Here is a 10,950-nt window from a genome sequence, read left to right as displayed (position 1 = left end):
TTCCCAACTGATGAGGAGCCACAACAGGTCCGGGATATTTAAAAACATTTTTATAGCTCTCAGGAGAACATTGGACCATTAAAAACCACCAAAACCCTTTTAAAGTAACCTTCCCTCTCACTTCCAATTTATTTGACCAAAATGATGACATTTTACTTTATTTTTACTAACTGAAGTCAGATTTGTTTATTCTTCTTGTTTGGCATTATTATACAGGATACCCATTTATACCCCAGCATGTATCCCCTATAGAGTACAATAATGATAAATATATGCTATATATAAATAGAAATAATAATAATGCTGGTTTATAGTTAAGCAGTGGTCAGACTGGCCATGAGATTGTTGTGGACGCTATGTTGGAGGAAATATAACAACAACGGTGTTGTGTGCAGTAAGGACAATTATAATGCTGGTTTATATACTAGGAATACACATGGGTTAATATTTGATAAATATAAAGTTTTATATACAATATTTAGCTCCATATACAATTAGATAGCTCCCTATGAATGACAAGAATACATAGGATACATATAGGGACATTTATGTTTACAAATAGTGTATGTACTAAAGATACACAGAACTCTATAATATTATTATTTTTGTTATCTTGTATTATATTACTCTGACATATTATACATATTACAATATTGCCTTGGTTGAGAAACACTGGAATATAGCACTATAACATTAATATTCCTGGATTATATCCTATGGATACTAATGAACTGATATGTATATCATAATGTTTCATATACTATGTATACATTGTTCTCTAAATGTAGTATATGATCACTATAATGTTTTATATACTAAAGATACATATACTACTATATGAATCACAATAATATTTTATACTCATATGTAAGGATACAGAATATATATAACACAAAAATAATAATATTTTATATACAAAGGATGCATAATAATAATTCCCTATATACAGTATGTGATCACAATTTTTTATAGCATCAATATATATATATATCAACAATAATATTAATATTACTGGATTATATACTAAGGAAACTATGTGAATAACAGTAATATTTGATATTCATATATAAGGATACACAATATATATACCACTATAATAATATTATTATGTTATATACAAAGCATACATAATGATCTATATATGGTATATGATAACAATACTGTTATATATATAGGAAGGAAATATATATATATAAAGTACTATATTGATGACAATAATAATAACAATAATACTGAATTATGCATATACAGTATAACACTATAATAATAATATTTAATATATTAAGGATACACAATTCCCTACAGGTATAATATAATCACAATATTGTTGTATATAGGTGGGTATATAAATATATAACTGAATCTATATATATCACTATATGAAAGACGATAACATTTTATGTTTATATGTAGGAATACGCAATATATATAACACTATAATAATTAATATTGTTTTATATACAAAGGATACATAATGCGCTATATACAGTATATGGTCACAATAGTATTTTATATAGGAATAAATATATATAGCACTATATAAATACAATAATATCATTTTATATTGTTATATAAGGATACTGAACACATATAACACTATAATAATAATATTTGATATACACAATTCCCGGCACGCATTATATGATCATTATATTGTTCTTCATAGTACAGACGATGATATCTGTGATTGGACTCGGGGAGGAGATCTCACGCACTGGCAGATTGCATTCTATAGAATGACCGACAATATTTTTTATCTCAGCAAAAAGCAGATTATTATTTACAGATCTCAGCTTCTGACAAACTATTCCTCCGGTTCCATTGCATTACCACAAACTTTTTTGTTTGCTGAAACTTGTAGAGCAGCGGGCAGGATTCCCCCTGGAGCTTGTCAGATTCACCCCCAGGGAAAGCACAAAATCAAAGTACAGCTCCAGGCAATACCAGGAAAATGCTGTATAGTTTACTTGCAAATTTTTTCACAAGTAAGAAAATACTTTTTTTCGGCCCTGGCAGGGTAAATATCCAGAATAGATCTTTAGGTTGCATGGAAGCTGCAATTCGAAAAGAGGCTTACACAAGTCGGTGTTATTTGAGGGTGAGCAGCCGGTGACCCTCTGAAAGCTGCTGGACCCAATTGGGGATTTCAGTGGAAGGATCCCACATGTAGTGCCCAGGAGGAATATAAAATCCAGCTAGTGCCAGAGCATGGCCACAACATTCCATCTTTTATCCCAATTCAGTGCTCCTCCGGCTTGTTTAAGCCACTTCCTGTGTGTAGTCTCCATTGGGTGCAGGGTGACAACACAGGAACACAACTGGGAGACACAGACAGAACGAGGAAGGAAGGAGCTTTAGTGGGAGCAAATAGTGGGTGGATCTGAGATTAGGAAACATATTTGAATCATCCTGGGGTCAACTTTGATGATAATGGTACCGGCACCTGTAGTGACTTATCTAGGGGGCCACCCTGTCATGGTTGGTAATGTCCAAAAGAAACTGAGATGTAAAGGTCAGTTTAAAACAAAAAAAATAACCTTTTTTCTGCCACTAGAGGTCCCCAGTGTGATAACCAGCATCATTCAAACCACTTCCTCTGAGCCCTGGCCATCCTGAACCCACCCCCAGCCTGGGACAGTGAAAGAAGAAGCAACAGTGATCTCTCTGGCACTCTTTTATTTCCTCCAATCAACATGTGTCTTGCCAGCACATGAGGTAATTGGCTGTTTGAGCTGCTTCCTGCCCTCACACTCCAGCCCTGCGGTCACATTCAGGTACTAACATTGATCGTAATAAAAATACTTTTTCTATTTGCTTGTCTTTAGTTGGTCAATGTCCATGCTTGACCTGAAGGTTTCTTTAGCAAGCTGTTTGTTGCAGCACAGATAGCAGGTTAGGTGCTCGGCCTAGGCTGTCCCCATCCCCCGCCCCGGCAAGAGACACTTTTATAAGGTTGATGCTGCCGGATCAATGTAAATTACAAGCAATCTGACAAACACTAACAAAGGGCCTGCCATGAGGTCCCCCCATGCCTACAAATGTTCAGACCGCTCGTGAATCAGGAGTGTAAATTATTCATTGGCGTATTGATCAGCAAAGACTAAAAAAATACCAATCGTGCAGCGAGCAGCGGGCAAACTCGGCCTTTTAGCACTGCTGAGCGCGTTGCTGGATGGAGGACAGAGGAGACATTGCCGCCGCTGAGCCGGGAGACAAGAGATATGTGTACATTAAATGTAAGCTGGGGTAATGGTATTTCTTATGGACTACATGTCCCAGCATGCCCTTCCATGAGTCCTACATAGTCCATCATCTATGTAATGGGCCCACAATATTTCCAGGTGGGGTAATACCAACACTCATTCAGATACCGCCACTGCTCATATTACCCCATGCAATGATGCAACATTTAACAATGAGTACAGAGGTGCAAACTTTGGATCTTTTATATCTGCCCGGATTTAAAATATTGTGCTCTTGCTTGAAAATAAAGTATTAAAGTCTCCTAAACAAGTCCCGGATCCAGTTATGTGATTGCAAAACCTCATAAAGGTAAATAAAACTTTCCATTATTCAAATCCTCATCCATTTTTGTCTCACCTCTTCCCTCTCCAGGCACTGCAGATCACAGTGGGAGGGGTTCTGTGCTGTCAATCTAGAAAGCAATGGGTGTGGCCATGTGCTGATTGACAGGCTATAGGCATGTGACAATGATAGCCACGCCCCTGCATTTTTTTATAGGTATTACCCCACTGTCATAGAAGTACAGGAGAATGACAACTCTGAGCTCTGAATTCAGGAGCAGTGCAGCTTCGTTGTCACCTCATCATAGAAAGCTGCAGAATCATCAGATAATTTGTAAGACTGCAGAAGCTGTGCAGATGGACTTATCAATAAATACCGTAGCACATATTTTTAATTGGTGACCAAAGTGCCACTTTATATCAATAGGTAAAGATAGTGTTATGCATGCATGAATGCAAATGAGAAATCTCATCCTTGGACCGGCTCTTCCCTATGAAGTGTTAATCTGCTATAACAGACATCCTATCCTAGACTGGCATCATCTATTACTGTGTCAGTCGCAATCTTTGCAAACTTTCCCAGAAAGTGAAATGCAAAACAAACAAATCATTTCCCTAAACAAATCCCAACCCAGCATGCAAAACCACAGCCGGGGCACACCTGGCGCTCTCCTGCATGGATCTGATCTGCCATGCTGAGTCCAGCGCAGGATTGTGCATGCAATATCAAAAAATGTATGCAATATCAAAAATATGTGCATGCATGCAAAAATGCAAGTTTTTATAATGCGCCAGATCTGCAGAACTGAAGACAATTTACTGCAACTTATTTCCAATGGTTTTTCCTGTATAGAAATGATTGCAGTTCCGGCATTATTTATGCGTGTGATACATCTCGGGTAAAGTCACATAAGACTGGAAATAAAAATACTGAATACAGTACAAACCCAAAGGCAATGCAGCTCCTATATGCATCTGTGGCAGCCAATCACAATCAATCAATTTCCAATAAAACAATCAGATCCATAAATCCAAAGTAAAATCTGTGTCCTTATTGATTGCAGCCAATTGATATGAAGTGATTGAACGTCTTGGTAAATCTCAAATCTTGGTTACATCACAAATAATTAATTGCATCCAAATGAGATACGGAAAAACAAAACAATGGAAATGCAAAATATTGCACATATGTGCAGTGTTTTGGGACTTCTAGCTGATTGGTTGATCAGATGTGATTGTTGTCTGAATGGTGTATGATTGTTTATTCTGCCATTTGCACGATGCGGAGGAAGACAAAGGAAACTGCAAAGTATTTCAATGTTAAATTTCCCTATTACCTCCAAACAAATATACAATGGTTCCCTATTTATTAATTGGCAGGGGTGCAGATATTAAGGGTCCTTACTATAGTGTGGGCTCCTTGTATGGACTAGGAGGGGAATCAGAAGACCCCTTAACCGTTCCACTATGAGCAGATCCCAATTGGTTGGATTGCGATCATTGTATGTCTCGCTCAGATATTATAACTTATTTATTTATTATACCTATTTATTATAACTATTAACTTATTATAACTTATTTATAGTCCATTTGTATTGTGTCCACCAGTACTCAGCCGCATCCAAGTGGAGCTCACCAATCAAATCTCAGCTCAATACACGAGAATACGATAAATGAACAAAGATGGAATATCAACCTGTCCGGGAACGTTGCCCCCTACAATGGATTGGCCATATTAGCCTGTTTATATTGTTTAAGTGGTATTGATACCCGGAGAGGATGAATCTGGCCGTTATAAAGAGGTGATGAGATATTTTCATCATCTATTATTACCCTCAACCAGAGCATGCTGGGTAATTGACGTTGTGTCAATGTAACTCATACACGAGCCCGGCCTTGTTTGATTAACTGTCTCCATCTTGTCCTGTCCTTATTGATCGCCACTGGCAGGGATGGGTAAAACTTATGTCATCGTATAACCGCCTGGAAGATAAATGCCGCCTTATAGAGAGGTGACGGAGCAATATCTGATACAGCCTGTGCATGGCCATAGTACAGCATGGGGAAGATTGGGACAGCCATGACATCACACGGGGAGGAGCTCAATAATGGCGTAAAGGAAGTTTTATGATGTCATCGAGGGTGGGGATGCAAATATCTGATACAGGACCGTGCCAAGGCAAAATAGACGGCTGACTTGGTGCTTTAGCATCGGCCCCCACCTGTCCTTGTACACGCTCTTATTATCTCTCCTCTGGACTACTGTAACNACATATTATGCAGCGCTGTACATTAAATAGGGGTTGCAAATGACCGACAGATACAGACCGTGACACAGGAGGAGGAGAGGACCCTGCCCCAAAGAGCTTATCTATATAGCACAGGGGTCGGCAAACTCCGGCCTTTAGGCCTAGCCGGTAGTTCGTTGCAGCCTAACGCCCCGTGGCTCCGAAGCCAGGGGGCGTTAGGAATTACCGGAGCTCCGATGCCACCTCTTTGCTGTGGCTCCCCTATTTATCGCGGTTGGCGTTAATACTTCCGCCACTGCGGTAAATAGGGAACACTCCCTGAAGGGAAATCCCTCTCCTCCGCAATGCATACAAGGAGGAAAGTTTCACTTCATGGCATGTTCCCTGGAGGTGGGCAGAGCCATTAGGGCGGGACTCCATAAAGGGCCATAAAGGTTTGCCAACCCCTGATATAATACAATAAACCAAATATACATTGGTCAATGGACGCACAGCCAAGTCAATGATTGACATCACCCGGATTTATTTTACAAATAAATAACAAGTTTTGGCATGTAGGCTATAGTATGTTGCAATGCAGATGGCTCCTGGATTGTAAATTCTCTTGGGGTGGGATCCTCTCCTGTGTCATTGTTTTTTCACTAACCCGACTCCACAATCTATTATGAAGGCTACAGCTAGACTCATCCATCCTTCCCACCGCTCCTCTTCTACGGAATCTCTTTGTAGTTCTCTTCATTGGCTTCCATTTCACCTTAGAAGCAAATTCATCTCCTGTGCTTTGCCTTCAAATCCCAGTTCTTGAATCAGAATCAGTTCTTGTCCCACTTACATTACTGACCTGATAGAAAAATACTTCCCTAGCCGCTCTCTCCGCTCCTCCAATGACCTACTAATGACTTCCTCACTCATAACCTCATCACACGCACGGCTCCAAGACTTTTCTAGAGTTGCCCCGACTCTCTGGAATGGTCTCCTCATCCTATTCAGCTTGCTTCTACTTGCTGCTCATTTAAAAAAGCCCTCAAAACCCAACGCTTCAACCTCACCTACCTGTCTTCATCTGTCTCCTAAACCCTCACTACTTCCCACCGTTCCATATCCCCCTCCTATTGTGTGATACTTCCTCCTCCTCTTACATTGTAAGCTGTATGGGCCAGGATCTTCTCCTCCTCCTGTGTCATTGTTTGTCTCCATTTGTCATTTGCTACCCTTATTACAGCCTTACTGTACATCACTGCAGAATATGTTGGAGCTATATAAATACAGTATAATAATAATAACTGCTTCAATGTATCCAGTGAAAATTTTCTTTGGGTGAAGATAGACACCAGAACCAAAGGAGGAATTTTATTTTCATTGAAATACCTGGGCTAATGTGCTGCTTGTAACCTGGCACAAGGACCACCACCAAAATTTCTGGGCCACATACTAAGTAAACTTCCTGGCCCTCCTCCCCCATGTCTAAGAGTTCCAGCGCTGCAAAAGTTGGGTTCCGGTACAATGGGATCACTGAGGAATATTTCAGTAACAAATGCAGACTTAAAACAATAAAAATAAAAATTGAAATTATATTATCCTTTTAAAAGCTATTATTACAGTTTCAATCTGCTTTTTGGTACGTTTGATACTCTTGTGTATTTTATACATTAACTAAGTGGGTAAATATTATCTGCAGAGCTCATATATGCATTTCAGAAGTTATTAAACACAATTGCAGATTTTAAAGTCTCAGCATTCCGGGTAAGGCACCATTGGGAAGAAAGAGAAAACATGGCGTTCCAACCATTCCCATTCTCCGCACTAAAAGGAAAAAGTTTGGCTTTAAACTTTTCCGGAAACTTTTATAAGTTCTCATATGTCTACTCTGACAATTTCTGATCTATGACCAGACCCCCAAACCTGAATGGTGAATCAATTTATAGCCGGTACAAAGTACAGGAGTCTGCGAGGGGGCGGGAAATTGTCTCCCTTAATTAAATTCGGCATAAAAAGACAAACCCGGGCAATATCAAATATCATCAGTAATCTTTACAAGGACAGGAAGATAAATGGTCTCATCCTCCCTTGTTTCATCCAGACAAAGAAGAAAAAAAGTCTCCAGAAAATCCAGCTTATTATCAGACTCCTGTCAAGGTCTAAAATATGTTTCCATAAATCTCTGTACTAAATTAACCTCTGGTTATTCAAGTTGCAGATTAACAGTCATCAATTATCCATTACTTAATGACTTTTTAAGCATTGGAATGTTCAAATGGCATTTTTAATGCAGCGTTGATTGAGGAAGATTTGCAAGAAGGGGACGAGCTGTGTGAATCATTCATTGAATGTAAAGTGTTCTATGCATATTTTATGGCACTAAAGTATTTGTATGATGCTTGTGTTGTTTTATCCAACATCAGCCACATCACATATTAGAGGACATTGCAGCCCATATTGTTTTATTATCCCATCACCTGGTAGAAATATTACGGTGAAAAGGATTATGTTCCAACTCTTCTGGGATTTCTAAAGCCAAACTGCTAAACTCAATGCTGAAATACATATCAGTCATGTGACTCTGATAAAGGGACCCTGAAATGCGTTGGGGGGACACTTATCTAATGAAGGCTACCTTCACCCTTCCTCTTTCATTTGCACCATCTGGACATAGTTTGGCAACAAGTGACTTCTACTTCATTGTCCTTAGGACTGAGGTCTGTTCTTGATTAACCAGGCCAGCATTATTATTATTATTATTATTATTATTATTATTATTATTAATAATATAAATAATAATAATAAACAGGGTTTTTATAGCGCCAACATGCAGATATACAGTAGCACTTTGGTCACCCATTAAAAATATGTGTTGCAGTTTTTATTGATAAGTCCATGTGCACAGCTTCTGTAGTTCTACTTGGGCAGTAGTGTTGGTCGAATATCTCACTATTCGATTCAACAGCTATTTGATCGAATAGGGATATATTGTTCGGGTGATAGAATGCCCAATTCGATCACCATTGAAGTAAATGGTGGGAGAATTCGGGTTATTTTTAGGGACTATTAAGGCCTGCAAGAGCAATCAGATTGCTAGTTGTTTGTATTCTTGGATAGAGAAACTCTACCCAAGAACACATACTACAGGACTGTAACAGGGATCCTGATTGCTGTTGCCACACTGTACTAGTAGTATGTATCCTTGGACAGAGTTTCTCTATCCAAGAACACAGGGCACTAGATGTGATGAATGGGGAAACTTGTCCCCATTCTACCTCTGGTGCCCGGGGATCGCCTGCAGTCACAGCTGTGACGGAAAAGTTCCCACGGTCATGTGACCGTGGGAACTGAACTGCAGATGAACTCTGCAGTTCCACTACGATCCCCGGGGCACTACAGGTTAAATAGCACACTCTTCTCAATGATTGCAGCCATAGCTGAAATCATTAAGGAGATGCCCCGCAAGTAAAGCTACGTACACACTTCCAATTTTTATCGTTGGTAAACGAACGACGAACGATCCTGCACGATATCTGCGAACGATCATATGGCACCGATCCTGTACCTACAGATAACGACACGATCGTTCAAAGATATTGTACACACGATAGATGCGATCGTTTGAACGATACAGGAAGTGACGTGCACCACAGGAAGTGAGCGAACGTTCCTTCACCGCGCATGCTCAGACCATGGACGATCAATGAACGACCGTACACACGATAGATGGTCAACGATCGTCGTCCAATCTGATCCGCCCGTCCGGTCGTTCATTTCCAACGACTATCCTCGTTCGTCGGCGTCGTTGGTTACTTTTTTACGAACGATTTTTGGCCAATCGGTCGTTCGTCGTTCATTTCCAACGATAAAAATTGGAAGTGTGTACGCAGCTATAGTCTTACTCTGTAACACACTTTCCAGCACAGTAATATGATACATTTGTTACATTTCGTAACAAATGTATCAGAATATTACTGTGCTGGAAAGTGTGTTACAGGTGTGTAAACAAGAAAAAAAAGTTAAATAAACACAAACACTCAATAAATTAATTTAACATTCATTTTTTTTTTTGAAATTTTTCCCTCCAATTTTGGTTTTTTTTTTTTCAGGTCAGGTCTATCTGAATTCAAACAGCCATATTCGGGTCAGATATAAGGACAAGCCGAATACGAACACCAACACTATTGGGTAGTATGAGCTTAGTGGTTAGCACTTTCACCTTTGCAGTGCTGGGTCCCAGGTTTAAATCTTGACCAGGACATTATCTGCATGGAGTTTGCAGGTTCTCCCTGTGTTTGTGGGGGTTTCCTCTGGGTATTCCAGTTTCCTCCCACATTCCCCCAAAACTGACCTCAAACTGTAATAATGACATATGACTATGGTAGGAACTTTAGATTGTGAGCTTCTTTGAGGGACAGCTAGTGACATGACTATGGACTTTGTACAGCGCTGCGTAATATGTTGGCGCTATATAAATACTGTGTAATATTGAGGATCCAGGCATCCCTGCCGGATAGCACACAAGGTCTGTGGTTTTCTCTGCTGTAGTTACACAAAACCGTTTTCCCACCAAACTGCACCCAGCTTAATGTCTGGACAATGAGAGAGCTTTGGAACACTTATGAGGTCATCATTCTGCTTTCTCTTCCCGTCAGCCCTTCAGGAAAGAGCATTTACTCCATAAATTAGGCAGTTAGCGGTCCAGAGGACACTTTATTAGTTCAAAGCATGCAAGGCAGACTGCAGATATCTGTCTGGTGGGATGTATTCACCCTCCGCTCCAGTGAATCTGCTCCCCACTTTCTCACAGCAGGCATGTGCACTGTCTGGCTTGTTATTGAAGGGATATGGATGGATGGATGGATGGATATGTTATTGAAGGAAATGGCTAAAAGGGAGGATTTTAGACATTTATATAATATTTGTCAGGACGGATCCATGAACGTAGTCAGGCCACGTCTGTACACATGTCGGATTCTCATATAAGATGAGCCCATTCATATCATCTGATGTGTGCACATAGTCCAAGTTATGTGCAGTGGCGTTACAATGCAGTTATTGCTTCCTCCTGCCCAGAAATCATGCCTGGGGTCCAAACTCTAAAAGTACCATCTCACCCATAGCCATCATGGGAAATTAATGGAGGTTGTAGTTAACAACTAAGTACGGCTTGCTGTCAAATGTCAAAATGTTGGGTC

This window comes from Pyxicephalus adspersus, chromosome 12 (genome assembly GCF_032062135.1).
Source record: "Pyxicephalus adspersus chromosome 12, UCB_Pads_2.0, whole genome shotgun sequence".
NCBI lineage: Eukaryota > Metazoa > Chordata > Amphibia > Anura > Pyxicephalidae > Pyxicephalus > Pyxicephalus adspersus.
The sequence above is the reverse complement of the archived record's forward strand: the minus strand, read 5'-3'. Positions refer to the sequence as shown.